The sequence below is a fragment of the Lynx rufus genome, unplaced genomic scaffold, assembly GCF_022079265.1.
Source record: "Lynx rufus isolate CCGP_SWC_20201006 ecotype Redwood Valley unplaced genomic scaffold, mLynRuf1.p SCAF_1, whole genome shotgun sequence".
Classification (NCBI taxonomy): Eukaryota; Metazoa; Chordata; class Mammalia; order Carnivora; family Felidae; genus Lynx; species Lynx rufus.
Window position 1 is genome coordinate 115760673 of NW_025814823.1, and position 14702 is coordinate 115775374.

Below are 14702 nucleotides of genomic sequence, written 5' to 3' on the forward strand. Positions count from 1 at the left end.
GATGCCCTACTCATAAAAGCTTCATAAATGCCAGGTGTGGATATCATAACCAGGACAGGATCCTGGACTGTCACACTCCTACCCAGAATATAGTGAAGGTGGGTGCAGGGCTCCTCTTTCTCTGCAAGGTGCTGGAGACTTCAGAAATTTGATAGCTGAATCTAAGCTGATTGGTTGCATAACATTGTGAAACCTAAATATTCTTTTTTGGAGGCAAGGAATGAGGTGAGAACAGTGAACCAGGATGGCTTCACTTCTTGTGGAAGGGGTCTGGGTGGGGATGGTCTCCAGAGACCTCCCAGGAGTCCTTTCTGGGTGCCCCCACTTGTTTGTTATAGGGAAAGTTCTCTGTGGATGGCCTGCACATGACATTTCCTTTCAGGTTGTGTTCTCCCTATGGATACTTCTGCCTCTCTCTTCTTTGGTTCCTACCTGGGTTGAATAGGTGAGAGTCTGAGTCTCCCTCCAGGAGAAGACCAAGGTTCCAAGATCCAACCTCTAAACTGGGCCAGGCATATACCAATACTCCTTGCCTGAGAAAGTCATCATTGGGATCATTTGGCTCATCTTCATTGCAGCCTGCCACCCCTTGGCCTTTGCCCTCCTGACTTCATTGGTGGGGGGGGTGGAGTGGGGGCCAGAGGTGGGCAGAGGTCTTACACACACACACACACACACACACACACACACACACACACAAAGTGGGTAATAATAATTCCCTTAGGTGGAGCTACTACCCACTCTCCATGAATATCACCAGCATGAAGCTTTTTTTGGGTGTGCAGAACCTGATTCTGCACTGACCCTAGACTGTAGGAGCCCTTCAGGACTGAGTTTCATTTCTTTGCTCCTAGTCCTCTGAGGCCTGCTGCTAACTCCTGGGGAATAAGTTCCCCCTCCCAGTCAGTGCTCAGCTTCCCCAGAAAGGTAAGTAGAGGTGGGCTAAGTACTTAGAGATTCTGGAGGATCTAGACCTGGGACTCTGCCTCCTTTTTCTTATATGGTTAGTGCCCAATACAGTACCTGACACTCAGGGTAGGGCCCAGAATGTCTCTCTTTAAGCAGTTTAGGGGTGGTAATCTAGAGGTGTTCAATTTTCTTAAAACTGTGTTCCCATAGCAAGTACCTTGCTTTTACTCACATGGTTCGTTTGTTTGAGGTGGCTTTGAGGAAGGGTGCTGGAGAGAAGAGAGGAGAGAAGAGAAGAGGGCTAAACACCTCCCTTAGGAGCCATTCTTAGCACTTAGTTAAGGAAGGACACTTCTCAGCATTTGTGGAAAGGAGGGAGTGTCCACGATGTCTCTGGAGGGGTCACTGCCTGTGGCTTGGAAGGTCAAGATGGGTAAAGAAGCAACACATTTCAGATGAACTCTGCCCTTTGACATCTCCCTAACTCCCCTATGCCTGGTTGGGTCAAGGTCCCAAGGCCAAATTTAGAAGGCTTGGGGAATGGGCTGCTCCCAGAAGACCCAGGCCCCAAGGCCCTCTCCTGCCTTGGAGACAGGCAGGCCACACAGAGAGGAAGCAGTGAGGTGGGAGCTGGTTTCAGTTCTCCCACCAAGGCTGTGCCAGTGGCTGGAGGCACGGGGTTAGAGGCTGTTAACTCTCTCTTATCTGAGCTGCAATAGATTTGGGGGTGTACATATAACCCTAGGCAGACTTCCTGGGCACGCTACCCCTCTCTTATTAGGGTCTCCAGTTGGGTTTTTTTGTTTTGTTTTTGTTTTTTGCCTGGAGGAAACATAAACCCACCTACAAATTCCACAGAACCAGAGAAACTTTCCACTTTGGGATTATCTGCAGTTTGGGATTATATGAGCCTGGGGCTTGCTCTGTGGGCCCCTGAAGTGAAGAGAAGACATCTGCAGCTTTAGGATTAGCCCAAGCTGGGCAGATGGAGGGGGCACTGAGTGAGGGGAAGGATATTCGGGCGCAAATCTGTACCCTGGGCTTTTGTTCTCTTTCAACCAGTTTCTACTGAGTACTGCTCTGTGCCAGGCACTGTTTCAGGCTCCGTTTGTAGGCCACAGTCTCAGGGATCCACAATGTAGTTGCCTTAGCCCCAGGAGTCAGGGCTTGGACTGGCGCTGGAGTAGGAGAGAAAATGTCCTTTCTTAGATCGCTTTCCTCATCTGTAAAATGGGGACAAGAATCTTCTCTCCTAGTCTTCCCAGGAACTAGAGCCTACTGAGTCCCGGAAAGTGCTGGGGGAAGGGTGGGGTCTTTGAACCGGCGTCTAGCTCCAAGTGCCCTAGGCTAGGAGTTCCAGGCCCTACGCGCACCAGAGCTGAGGGGCGAGGCCAAGCCCTCCCTACTGGTCCAGGTAGCTTCCGGCGTGCTTAGGCAAGGGGGCAGAGGGACCGCGGATTTCCCCGCGAGGTAGGTCGTCGAGACCAGGTCGTCACAAAATAGGGAAGGTCCTCTTATTTTTTGTAAAGTTGCGGAAAAAAGAGATGAAGACGGGGCGCGCTCAGGAGCTGAGCCTGGGCCGACCTCGTCAGAGCGTGGGGAGCTCGAGGCGCAGTGGCTGCGGCTCCGGCCTCAGAGCCTGCGGCGTCCAAGTGGCCAGAGCTGCGCTGGGAGGGAGGCGGAGGGAGGAGGGAGGGGAGCTGAGGTGGAGGCGGGCGGGCGGGCGGGGTGGGGGGGGGGGGGGGAGAGGAGGGAGCGTCGAGTCCGGTCCGGGTTTTGCCGGCAGCCCCCGGGCAGCGTTCAGAGCTCCTGCCCGGGCGGGCGCGCGGCGGCGGCGGCGGCAGAGGCGGCGGAGCCTGAGCTGGGATGTAGAGGCGGCTGCACTGGCGGCAGCAGAGGCGGCGGCGGCGGCAACAGCAGGCGCCCGAGCCGAGCGAGAAGAGCGGCCGAACCTTGCCCCCCGAAGCCGGGCCCCGCGTCCCAGCCCAGCCCAGCCTGCGCCCAGCCATGCGCGCCGCCTGCTGAGTCCGGACGCCTCACGCTGCGCCCTCCGCCCGCCGCGCCGCGCTTCGCTCGGGGGTGATTAGTTGCTTTTTGTTGTTTTTTAATTTGGGCCGCGGGGAGGGGGAGGAGGGGCAGGTGCTGCAGGCTCCCCCCCCTCCCCGCCTCGGGCCAGCCGCGGCGGCGTGACTCCGGCTCCGGACCCGGGCACGGCGGGCGGCGCGGCTGGAGCGGAGCGCACCGCGGCGGTGGTGCCCAGAGCGGAGCGCAGCTCCCCGCCCCACCCCTCCCCCTCGGCCTCGCGGCGGCGGCGGCCGTGGCGGCTTGGACGACTCTGAGAGCCGGTAGGTGTCGGGCCACGGCCCTCCCCCGACCCCCCCCGGAGGCCGGCCCCCTCCCCTTCCCCGCCTACCTCCCTCTCCTCCCTCGGGGCCCGGTGCGCGGCCGGGGCCGGAGTTCGCTGCAAGTCGGCGGAAAGTTTGGCGGCGCGAGCTCCCCCGAAGTTCAGGTGCGGAGAGCCAGGGACGGGAAAGGAGGGGTCCGTGTTTGGGAGGGGCGGGGGGCGCCCGCAGGCTGAGCCGCGGAGCCCTGTAGCCTGGGAGCCCTAGCGACGGTGATCGCTCGGTGGCCGCTGCTATACTCAAGCCTCCCCAAGCCGCAGTCGGCTCGGTCGCAGATCACTGAGTACAGACAAAAAGAGGGGTTTTAGGGTCGGGGACTGCGGTTTGGGCGCCGTGGGTTGGGACCGAGGCTCTCCCTGCGGGGTACCGTCCCCTCCCCAAGTACTCGAGCTTGAGGGCGCTGGGGCGGCGGGAGCCCGGGTCCTCACCTCTTGGTGTTGGGCGGGCGCTCCGCCTGCGGGGGCGGCTGATTGGAGATATGCGGCGCGCACTCCCCTCTTCAGACCCCTCGCAGCCCTGTGTTTTGGGGGCTACAGTAACTGCTGCCCTGGACCACGCGTGGCTGAGTCTCACCCCTCCACTTGGAGGGGGCGGCGGCCACTTCTATATTTCCCCTATGGTTCCTCGCCCCCGCTGCCCGCCGGGTGCCTGGCGGGCTGATCAAGTTTGACCTTTTTTTTTTCCCCCCTTCTTTTTTACCGTCTAAGTATCAACCCCCACCACAACCTCCGCTCTCCGAGGCCTCTCTTTCCCGTCCTCTCCAGCCTTGGGGAGTCTTTCAGCCTGTCTCCCGAGCTCCGCGTGGCCAAGCAGCGTGCAAAGCCAGGGAGGGAGACTGGGGGTGTTCCTGTAGCTGCGGAGTGTGGGAGGCGGGTGTCCCAGGCGCCTGCCTCGCTGCTTTGGCCCCAAATTTACCCATGAAGTTCGGCCCCAAGCCCCCCTCCCCTTTGCTTCCCTAGAGCGAGGGGCTGAACCGCCGCGAGAAGAATGTGTTAATTTTCTTGCTGGGGGAAGTTGTCCTCTCCCGGAATGGGCTGCTTTCCGGCGGGGAGCGCGGGGTGCGCCTGGCTTTGTTTATTTGTAGAATCGACAGAAAGTGAGTGACCCCAGTTTTTAAATTGGGGGGCTGCCTCCGGGACCTGTCAGAAGAGCTGAAGCGCCCAATAAGGGAGCAAGATAGCTTTTTTTTTTTTTTTTTTTTTTCTTTCCCGCTTGGAAGGGGTGCGCGGAGTTGGGCTGGTGCCATGGGCTGCAAGGAGGCAGCAGCAGATTTGGGGGGTTCTGTAGGGACTCATCCGTCAAGACCCACACCTCCCTTTTTCTCCCGAGACAAGGGTCTGAAGGCAGCCGCGCCCTACTTTGCCCCCAGGATCCTGGGTGGTCTGCGAGTCGCATCTTCGTGTTGGGGGAGAGCTGAACCGGGATCCGGCGAGCCAGCTTCTTGACCTCCGCCTTTCCCTGAGCGGCGGCGCTGTTCGGAGCCCTCGGTTTTGTGGTGGGCCCAGCCCCCCCGCGTTTGCTCAGGAAGCGCTGGGGAGGGGGGCTTGTGTGTTCGTTCGGCCCTCGCCCCCGCCGGAGCCGCCCCGGGCGGCTGGCAAACAGAGTCCCTTTCAAGTTTTCCGCTGGGGCCGCCTGGCGGGGGCTGCGTGCGCGGTCGCTGCGGACTTGTTTGGAGCGCTATTTGAACGCCCGGCGCCACCTCAGCTGCCCCGGCCCGCGGGGGCGGGGGTGTCCTTCCGTGCAACTGAGAGCATTTCAATTAGATGTTTTTACCGGTCGCACTGGCCTAAGCTTCGTGTGAGCCCCCTCCCGAAAGACCCCGTATCCTGGGTCCCAACTGCCGCAGGAACCCCAGGAACTGGTACCCGAGGTCTCCTCCCAACTCCTTTTTTGAGAGCGATGAGGGGAGACTGAGGTCGGTGCTACCTACTACTGTCTAGTGTTGATTTAGCAGTTTCCCTGGATGAGACTCAAGCAGGAGCTGAGGGGGGGGGGGGTAATGGCCCGCTCTGCAGCTGTCACCCCCCTCCCAGAACGGAAATCGTTCTCTCCTGGGGAGGAGGGAGAGGGGGTGATTTTTGTCCTGGGAAGGGGTGGGAACAGCTGAGGAAGGTTGGCGTCTGAGTTCTCAGTCAGCCCTGGGGAGCTTGGTAGAAGCACCCCCACCTCATCTTGGCATGAGCTGGGGCTCTCCCAGGGAAGCCCCTAAGCCGGCCTTGTGGCTCCCTCTCCAAAGCCACCTCCCTTTCCAAGGTGGGGGCAGAGGTTCCTCTGCAGAAGACAGACCCTTGGCTGGCTGGCTGTCGGTTGGCGCCTTATTTATGTGTGTATTTGGGCCCGGCTGTTTTCCCGGCTCAGCAGGTGACCCTGGCCTGGGCCTCCTATCTCTCCCCCGACAGAGCCTGTTGACTTACCCGTGGGCCAGCGGCCTCGTCTTTATCACGTGAGGCCTGGAATGTCCACCCGCCTGGGCTGGGCCGGGTGGGGGAAGGGAGAAGGAGGGGAGGATTCTGCATCCAGGGCCCAGGCCAGCACAGGCCTCTGTTCCATGGGTTCCCACTGTAAGCCCCAACTCTTGATTCCTCTTTCTAGCTTTTTGCCTGTCTTCTACCCATTTGACAAGTATGAAACTGAGGCTTATAGGAGTGTGGCAAGCAGGGTTGTATCTGCATAAAGAACCAAGCCTCTGAGAATTAAATACCCCACCTTCTTTAGAGCCCCACCTAGCTATTTATGGGAGAGTGGAATGGAAATGGGGGTCTCTCTGGGGGGAGGGGTGTGGGCTGAGCTGAGGTCAGCTGACTTTTTAAGGATTCTAGATAGGTCGGAGGAATGAGGGGGTATACTGATGAGCCAGACCCAGGCCTGCTTTCCTGGAGCCCCCTGTCTGGTGGGGTGACGATTAAGGCAGAACTAACTCCCCAGTCCTGGTGCTCTGGAGCATGGCCTTATTGGCCAGGGATGGGGCAGGGCTCATTTACTGTTATTACTGTTATTATTGTCTATTCTCTATATGTAAATAACTTATTCATTCATTGCCCCAACATACATTTTTTGAGCACCTACTATGTGTCAAGCCCCACCTTTCTAACTCTGCCCCTGCTTGGGAGGCAGGCCCAGGGTAGAAGCCCCTCCCTCTTTCCCCACCCGCTGGGGCCTGGATTGGGGCTTCCCACCCTTTTTTTCTGGTGCTCTCCCTCCCTTATCCCTGCCACCTGGTGCTGTCCTAGCCTCTCTCTCTCTCTCTCTCTCTCTCTCTCTCTCTCTCTCTCTCTGTGTGTGTGTGTGTGTGTGTGTGTGTGTGTGTGCGCGCGCGCGTGTGTGTGAAGTGTCCTTGATTAAGTGTATTAATAGTTAAACTCTCACTCATAGCTGGAACTCACCAGACCACAAAAAGCCTCCCCAGTTACTCACGCGCTACTGCCCAACAAGAATATCCCACTCAAGTTTTTTTTTTTTCTTTCTCTTACTTCCCCCTTCATTCCCCCCAACACTGAGCCCACCTCCCAGGCTACAGGCAATGAAAAAGGACTGACCCCCTCAAAGACCCAGGAATCTCCCAGCCATTCCACCTGCCCCCTAAAGCCCAAGGCAGTGTCAGCTGCTAGATGAGGCTGTGTGGGTCTAGTCTGTTGGTCTGGGATGTGGGAAGCTGGGTGGTGTGTGTGCTTATGACTCAGGGCATGTGGTATCTGTAAATCTGTGTGTTGAACGTGTGTCCGTCTGCCTGCCTTGGGGGGGTGGGAGTGTGAGCATGTGTATATTTGTGCATCAGGGCATGTGTATCTGTGGATCTAGGAGTTGTGTATGTCTGCATTGCATCTGTACATGTGTGTTTGTGAATCTGAGTACATATCTGAAAGTTGGATTTGTCCTTGTGAATCTGGGAATGTGCATATTCTGAGTTGTGTGTGCTTAGAATTTTGGAGTGTGTACTTGTGATTTGTGTATATCTGTGTTTTGCGTATTGTAAATCTGGGGGTGTCTGACTCCCTGAGTAGTGAATCTGAATTGGGAAAGTGGTATGTGAATCTGGGAGTGGGCATATCTGAGCTGTGCGGGCAGTGGTCTGTGTCTGTCTTTGGTGGCTGGTGTCTGTGTTCCTTTCTTTTTCTGTATCTGTCTGCCAGTCTGTCTTTCTGAGTCTCTCCCTCCCTCTTCCTCTCTGGTTGAGGCTGTGTGTGTGTGTGTGTGTGTGTGTGTGTGTGTGTGTGTGTGTGTCTGTGTAGCATTGAACCTCTCCCACCCCGTCCTTCCCCTCCTCTGCCCTCCCTGGCAGTAACTGGGCAGCCTCCCCGTCTGCCTGCCTGCTGGGAGTTTTGGAAGCTGTGGAGGGAGACAGGCTGGGGCCGGGGTGACAGCGCGTATCCACGGCGATGGCAGCCTGTGATTATGGGAATAAAAGGATTTTAAGGTCATGGGTGTATTTTTTTTTTTTTTTGTTCCGTTTTGTTTTTCCCCCCTTTGGTGGAGCCGGTGGCAGCAAAGGGCCAGAGCTGTGTGTCTGCAGGTTGGGAGTCTGTCCCCATGCAAGTGAACATGGATATGTGGTGCTTTCCTGGAAGCATGAATACATGTGTGTACATGCATGAGCAGAGCCTGTGAAAGTATGTGTTCTACGTGTGTTCTAGCTGCCTGCTCCCCATGTGAGAGGCCACAGGGCTATTCCCTGGGGGAGAATTCCCAGGAAAACTTTTTGCTTCTGGGAGAGACATGGAGCTGGAACCCTGCAGTCCTCTATATCCTTAAGAGCCGTCTGGCCTGATCCTTGCCTACCCGACCTTCCCTCCACAGTAGGGTGTCTTTTGCCAGAGACTGGCTGGGCCCAGTCACCTGGGCCAGGCCACATCTTGGGGTGTCAGTGCCCCTGGCCCTGCTCCAGTCCCTGTAATTGCATTCTGCCGCCTAATCCCCCGCCAGCTCAATTAGATCGCAAATTCTTCTTCATTTCCTGCCTCTGATGCTGGCCTCCCTCTGGGCTCGCAGGGCCTGGGAGAGAGGGAGGGGATCCTGCCCCGCTCCTGCCCGCACCAGGGGCTCTTAGAGGGTGTGATTAGTTGCTGGCACACTGGCCCTGGGGTGCAGGTTGGAACCTTGGGGGCCGACAGGACAGCTCTGTTGGCCTTCTTTGGACTAGCCTCAGTATTCCCATGCTGGGGGAGGGGCTTGTGTTACTGGTACATGGGCTCTAGGTAGACCAGACATCACTCTGGGCCAGGCCCCTACACACTGCCCTCACCCCATGTCCCCACAGGCTCTGCTCGTGTTCTGTTTCCAGAGCAGTTGCTGGTCACCCTCTGGCACAGTAGTCGTGACCTTGTTTTTGACCTTTCATTGGTGTCTGTTCTGGAGGTCAGTAGGACCACTGAGCTCTTCTCTACTGGGTCCTCTTAACTTCCTCCCTGGTCTCAAGGGAGACTCTGACCTCACCCAGACAAGTGTGTTTGAGCACTGGCTCTGGAGTCACACCTCGTTCCAAATCTTGGCCACGCCACTGTCTAGCTGGGTATATGACCTTTGGTGAGTTGTGTTCTCTGTGATCCTCAGTTTCCTTATCCCTGAAATGGGATAATAAGAGTGCCTGCCTCACAAGGCCATTTTCAGATGGACACAAGGATAGTTGGTCAGTGCCCAGCACCAGTAGCTAACCCACAGCATGCAATAAAAGTTGGCTTTCCTGGTGACAAGGGCTTCATACCCCTAGTGAAAAGGAAGAAAAGAGTTGGTGGCTCACACATAGCATTTCCGTTTCCATTCTGCTCATTACCAGGTGTGTGACGTTGAGCACATCACTTTGCCTCTCTGGGTTTCTCTTCCCCATCTGTAAAATGGGACTGGTAATAGGCCTGACCTCCTAGAACACACAGGAGGGCTATCTGCATGCAGATGCTTGGCCCCAGCTGCCTGCCCCAGCAGGTTTTCACCATATTGGTTACCTTCCTTTTTCTTTCAGCACACCAAGCCTAGGGTGGTGTGGGACTGGTGAAGGCTCAGGCTCAGGGACAGGGGGACTGGCCAAGGTCATGAGGCCCGGGTGGGGTGGGAGGGCTAGGGGATGACCTGCTGGCTTGCTCACTCGTTTACTCGCTGGCTCAGCTGAGCTGTGAGGCATGGACTTCCCTCCCCGCTGGTCTCTGTGGAAAGTGGTGGCTTGGCTGATTTTTTTCTGTAAAGGGGAAGCTGGATGTCTACCCTCTCCTTCCCCAGGAGGCACCCGTGGCAGCGGCTGTGCTGACAGGCCTCCTGGCCTTCTTGCTCGGGTAGCTGGCAGCTCTGGAAGGCCGACTGCACACAGATCAGCCACAGGGAAGAGGGAACCGCTAAGGTCCCCTGCCATCACTCATCCCCACGGCCCCTCCCACCCTCAGCCTGGTCCCTTTGGATAGAAAGACAGAAAGGAGCCACAGCAGGAGAGTTGGGGAGACTGGCTCTGCCGGAGGTGGTGGAGAGGGATGGGGTGTGGATAGGGGGTCAGGAGCCCTCTGCTGCAGGGTCCCAGGATCTCCCTGACTAGTCTTCTTATTTCTATGACCTCTGTCACTCACTGGCCTAGGTTCTTTAATATTTCATGGCCTGTGGAGCCAGCCCCCTGCCCTAGCCCCCTTTGTCTGTCTGCTTCCCCCCTTGGGGCATCCCTGTCGCTGAGTTGCTGAATTACTGACCCCAAGAGGCTGCCTTCCCGTTCCCCCAACTGGCCCCAGCACCTTCTGTACCCCTCCTGACTTGTCTCCCCACACCTCTACTTGTCACACCTTCCACCTCATACACATCGTCTCCCCTTCTCTGACATCTCTGACCATCTCCCTGCCCTTTTCCTCCATTTTCCTCTTTTGTTGGCCTCCTCCTCAGCGGAACAGAAACCGTGGCAACTGGTCCGTCTGCCTGCTCCCCTGTCCACCCCTTCCTGCCCCCTCCCCCTAGCTGTGCTGGGCGTGAGAGCTGGTTTTATTTATTTTTCTGTTTGTTTGGGAAGAGGGCAGTGGCAGTTCTGGGCCCTGGCTGCTGCGCTCTGCCTAGAGCGGCGGGCAGGCGGGCCGTGCTGGCCTCCCAGGAATGTGGCTGGGACGCCCCGCGCTATATTTACTCCCCTCCAGCTGCCGGCCCCAGCAGGGCAGAGCCAGGCCTGCCCGGTGGCCCTGGGGGAGCCCTGTACCCACCCTCCCCTGTCCAGCAGACCCCACGTAGCCCTTGGGCCCACCGCTCCCTCCCTTCCCTGTGACCTCTTCTGACCTCCTTGGACTCGCCTGGCCTGCCAGCAGGAACACTCGTGTGCCATGCCAGTACAGACGCAAAGTGCGGGTGCTAGGGCCTGATTCCTATGGGGCGCAGCACCTGGTAGCCCCACACCCCCACCCAGGGGCCTAGCTTAGGCCTGTAATCTGGTGGCCAGAACTATGCAAAGCATCTTTCTGGGGCTCTCCCCACCAGGCCTGGTCCCTGATCTTGCCACAGTGCCCTCAGCTCTGCTGCTCAGCAATGCTGGCAGGGGTAGGGTGGGTTGGGGCCTGGGGCAGCTTTGAGCAGCTGTGTTCTGTGCACTGCTCTTCCCCTCCCACGTAATGTGCCCTCTGCTAGACCTCCCGGGTTTCTCACATAGACATCTGTGTGCACACCTGAGTGCTTGGACATACATGTGCAACACATATGAGCACATGCTAGATTATACCTTCCTTGGAGGCAGGGCCATGCCTCCTGTCATTGATTCCCTCATTCATCAGATGCTCATGGGGTTTTGTGAGCCCGCGCCTTGCCAGCCATGCAATGGGATATGGCAGTGATTCCTTCTTGTACCCCCAGTGTCTGGCACCAGCTAAGTAATGGAAGAGCTTTAGCTTCTGCTGTAATCAATTGCTATCCCCCCATTATAACTATAATAATAACAATAATAATAATAATAAATAAAGTTTCCACAATGGTAATGGCAATGGCTAACATCCTAAACCCTTACTGGGGCAGGCACTGTGTTAATGGCTTTCTTTAGTCCTCACAGTAGCCCAGTGGTTGGATGCTGTTAGCATCCCAGTATACAGTTGAGGAAACTGAGGCTGGACAGTTTGTTACTTGCCCCAGGACTTGCCACTTGGGGTTGGGTCTTGGCACAGCTCTTGACTGGCTGTGAACACCATGAGAATAGACACGGTTGGTCTGCATGTTTACTGCACTGTCCACACTGCCTGGCATACAGCAGGCACTCCCTGTGTTTGTTGACTAGAAGCCTTGCACTCCTTCTTGGGGCCCTCATACCCTGGCCAGGGGGCCTGACGTGGTGTGTGTGTGGCGGGGGGCGATTGGCCAGTTGGACAAATGAATTAATGAATGATCAGATGATTCAGTGGGAATGAGTGCTCTCAAGGGACACTGGGTGGGAGATGTGCTTGTGCTGGCGATTGGACTGCTATGTGGAGATCAACTGTCCCAGTAGAGGATTCTGAGAAGTGGACTGGGGGGAGGGGCCGAGAAATGTGGCCAGAGACCAGTAGGCTGCTGGGGCCTAGCCCTTGGTGCAGGTCATGTCTTCTGCCAAGATCTCGGTTTTTCCATCTGTCAAATGGGCTTGGGAGACTTTGTCCTCACTGGCTTTCAGTTGGCCTGGTCTGGGACTGGCCTAGGGAGCCTGAGAGGTGAGGGGACTGTGGTGGAAGGGAGGAAGCAGTGGGTGGTGAAGACAGGAAGATTAAGCGTGGAGCTTGGCTTGGAACCTGAGAAGCAGGGAGACCAGCCCTGACCTGACGCCTTGTCCTCCCTCTGAGCTGCAGGGTGGAGGTGCAGGTTCACAAACCTGTAGCTACCCACTCTTGTCAGAGCTGGGCTTCCTGACATCTGCAGTGTCAGTGGCTGTGTGTGCCATGAGGGGGTGGCCTGTCTTCCAGGACTAGATTGGCTCTATCTCCTGGCCCATAGCCGCCCCCCCCCCATCCCCACCGCCTTTCCAGTTCCTGTTGATCCTGATGGGAGAGACCCACCCCTTCTGCATGACCCACCTTCTCCAAAGCTAGATGGGGTCTTGGTTAGCTGGGTCCATAACTCCAGTTGAGAGTGGGCTTGGCCCCCTTTCTTCCTGGGAGTGTAAGATCTTGGTGGCCTAGAATTTTTAGTCACAGGAATTTAGAATCAGAATGCTTGGAGCGGAGGGATTCTTTTCAGGATTCTTGTCGTGTTGGGATTCTAGAATCACAGAACCATGAGTTTTACTGCAAAGGAAGCGTGAATGGTCATGTTTCAATCTTGTTTGACGCTAGGGGACAGTGAGGATCTGAGAGGAGGGGCTTCCCTGTGGTGCCCTCAAGTGACATGAGTATGTACCTGAGACAGAAACCCAGGTCTGTCTCTGATCTACCCCTCTTTGGAGATCTGGGCTGGCATGGGAGTGGGCTGTGTGGGCCCAGTCAGGCAGCAAGGGGGTGCGGCTGGCCTGTAGGCACAGGAGGGGTCCTTGTGGCGGTGCCCACCCACCCGCTGCCCACCCGCCTGCTGCCCACGCTTCCCGAGGCACCAGTGTGAGGAGGAAATGCCGGCTGTTGCTTCCAGCGACAGCCGGCAGGGCCGGGCGGCTTCCCAGCTCCCCCTCTGATTCATGGCCGCCTGCAGCTCCCCCCTCCCCTGGGGGCCTCAGCAGCCCCATCTGTGCAATGGGGAGAGGAGGCTCTACCCCAGAGTCTAGCGTCACAAAGGCAATGAATTTGGGGCTCTTTTCAAGATCACCATGATGCCTCGAGAGTGCTGGGAGACCAGCTTGGAACAGCCAGCTGGGCGTTCGGACCCGGAGCATTGAGAAGTTCTGCTTGGAGTCAGTCACCCTAATGCCTCCTATAGTCTGAATTGGTGCTGAATTGGTTCCTGGGCAGAAAGTGTGGTGGGTGGTAAAAGGAAGAGCACTGGATGGGAGGCTTAGGTCACTGGGCTCTCTCTTGACCTCAGTATACCCATCTGCAAAATGGAGGATGTTATTCAATGAGGTCTTATTCACTGTCAACTCTACCTGGGTATGTGCTGGATAAGGTGCATACTGGGAATGCTGAGGCAAGTAGCAGAGTGGTGGGGCAGGGCGGGGGTCTCTTTGGCTGCAGACATGGGCGGGAGTATGATTTGGCTGAAGGGGTGGCTCTAGGAGAAGGAATGAGGTAGGGGGGAGATAAGGAGCCTGCCAGCAAGGCAATGTCCAGCGGAAAATCCCAGCCATTCTCAGGAAGCGTTTCCTCCACCGGTCTCCTGGGAGGGAGGCAAGGCAAGCAGGAAGGCAAGTAGATGGGGGCAAACAAAGCCCCCCAGCCAGTCTGAGTGGAGATGTCCCTGGCCTGGCAGCTGGGCGGGTGTGCCCCTCGCACTGTGGGAGGGCTGGAACGCACCCCCCACCATGCTCTGAAACTGGGCCTGTGGTGGGAGGGCCAGGGCTGCCAGGAGGGGCCGGGCCATAGTCCAGATTTCAAAGCCTTCCCCAGGGGCCTCGTGGTGCCCTCCGCCCTGTCCTGAGCTGCCGCCGCGGGGGTGGCAGATGCTGTTTCATCGGCTGAGGCAAGTGGGAGGCCTCCGGAAGGTCCTCCTGGGAGGTTCCGGGGGGCAGTGGGGGCGTCAGCAGCTGCCGCCCAGCCAGAGCTGGCTCACAGTGGCCTCCCAGGTCCCTGTGTACCCCAGGCTTGGGGCCTGGGGGAAGTGCTTTGGAATTGAGACTGGTCCCCCCTGCCTTTGCCTCACCCGCCCCCCCCCCAACACACACACACACACACACACACACACGCGCGCGCGCACGCGCGCGCGCGCACACTGCCCACCAAGCTTCTTGGCTCTGGCCACCTCCCATCCCTGGCTGTGTCTGCAGAGCCCCCCGGGGAAGGCAGGGGAGGAGGCGCAGTGGGCTCAGAACAGCGGGTGCCCGTGCAGCCAAGTATTTGTGCGAGCTGTCAGAGACAGACAGGCATGTGGGGAATTTGGTGCGTGTGGGGCTGGGGGAAGCAGCCGGGTGGGCAGGCAGGCAGGGAGGGAAGGTGGGGGTGCCTTCCCCGCCTGTTGAACCCTGCAGAGACCACTGTTTTCCCCAGCCCCAAACCAGAAGGTATGTCAGGCACTGTCTTCCTGCCTGTACCAGTGCAGTGAGACTATGACCCTTGCTAGGGTCTGATATGGTGCTGACACTGGGGAAGGGGGTGCCATGTTGAGTGTTGGAGCCTGGGAGAAGCTGTCTGGTGAAGTGTGGAGCCAGGCAGGAATCCGGGTTGTGCCCGACTCTGGCCTCCAGGAAATAGCAGCTGTTATGCTCCCATGTACCCCCGCCACCAACCCCCCTGCCCCCAAGCCTGGCCCAACTTGTTTCCTGGCCAGGGTCCGGCTGGGGCAGATTGGAGGAGCCTGGTATTGCCCAGTCTGGGCAAGGAACAGGCTGGGTGGAAGGGGCCA

General features: G+C 57.6%; 1 protein-coding gene across 1 annotated transcript in view; it reads left to right on the top strand.

Moving 5' to 3' along the window:
- The first annotated feature begins 2762 nt into the window (after positions 1–2762).
- The window catches only part of CXXC5 (CXXC finger protein 5), a 34977-nt gene continuing 23037 nt past the window's right edge, over positions 2763–14702 (top strand). Inside the window, exon 1 of the mRNA XM_047085603.1 lies at positions 2763–3254. The gene's annotated coding sequence lies outside the window, so the exon portion shown is untranslated. The remainder of the gene's footprint in view (positions 3255–14702) is intronic.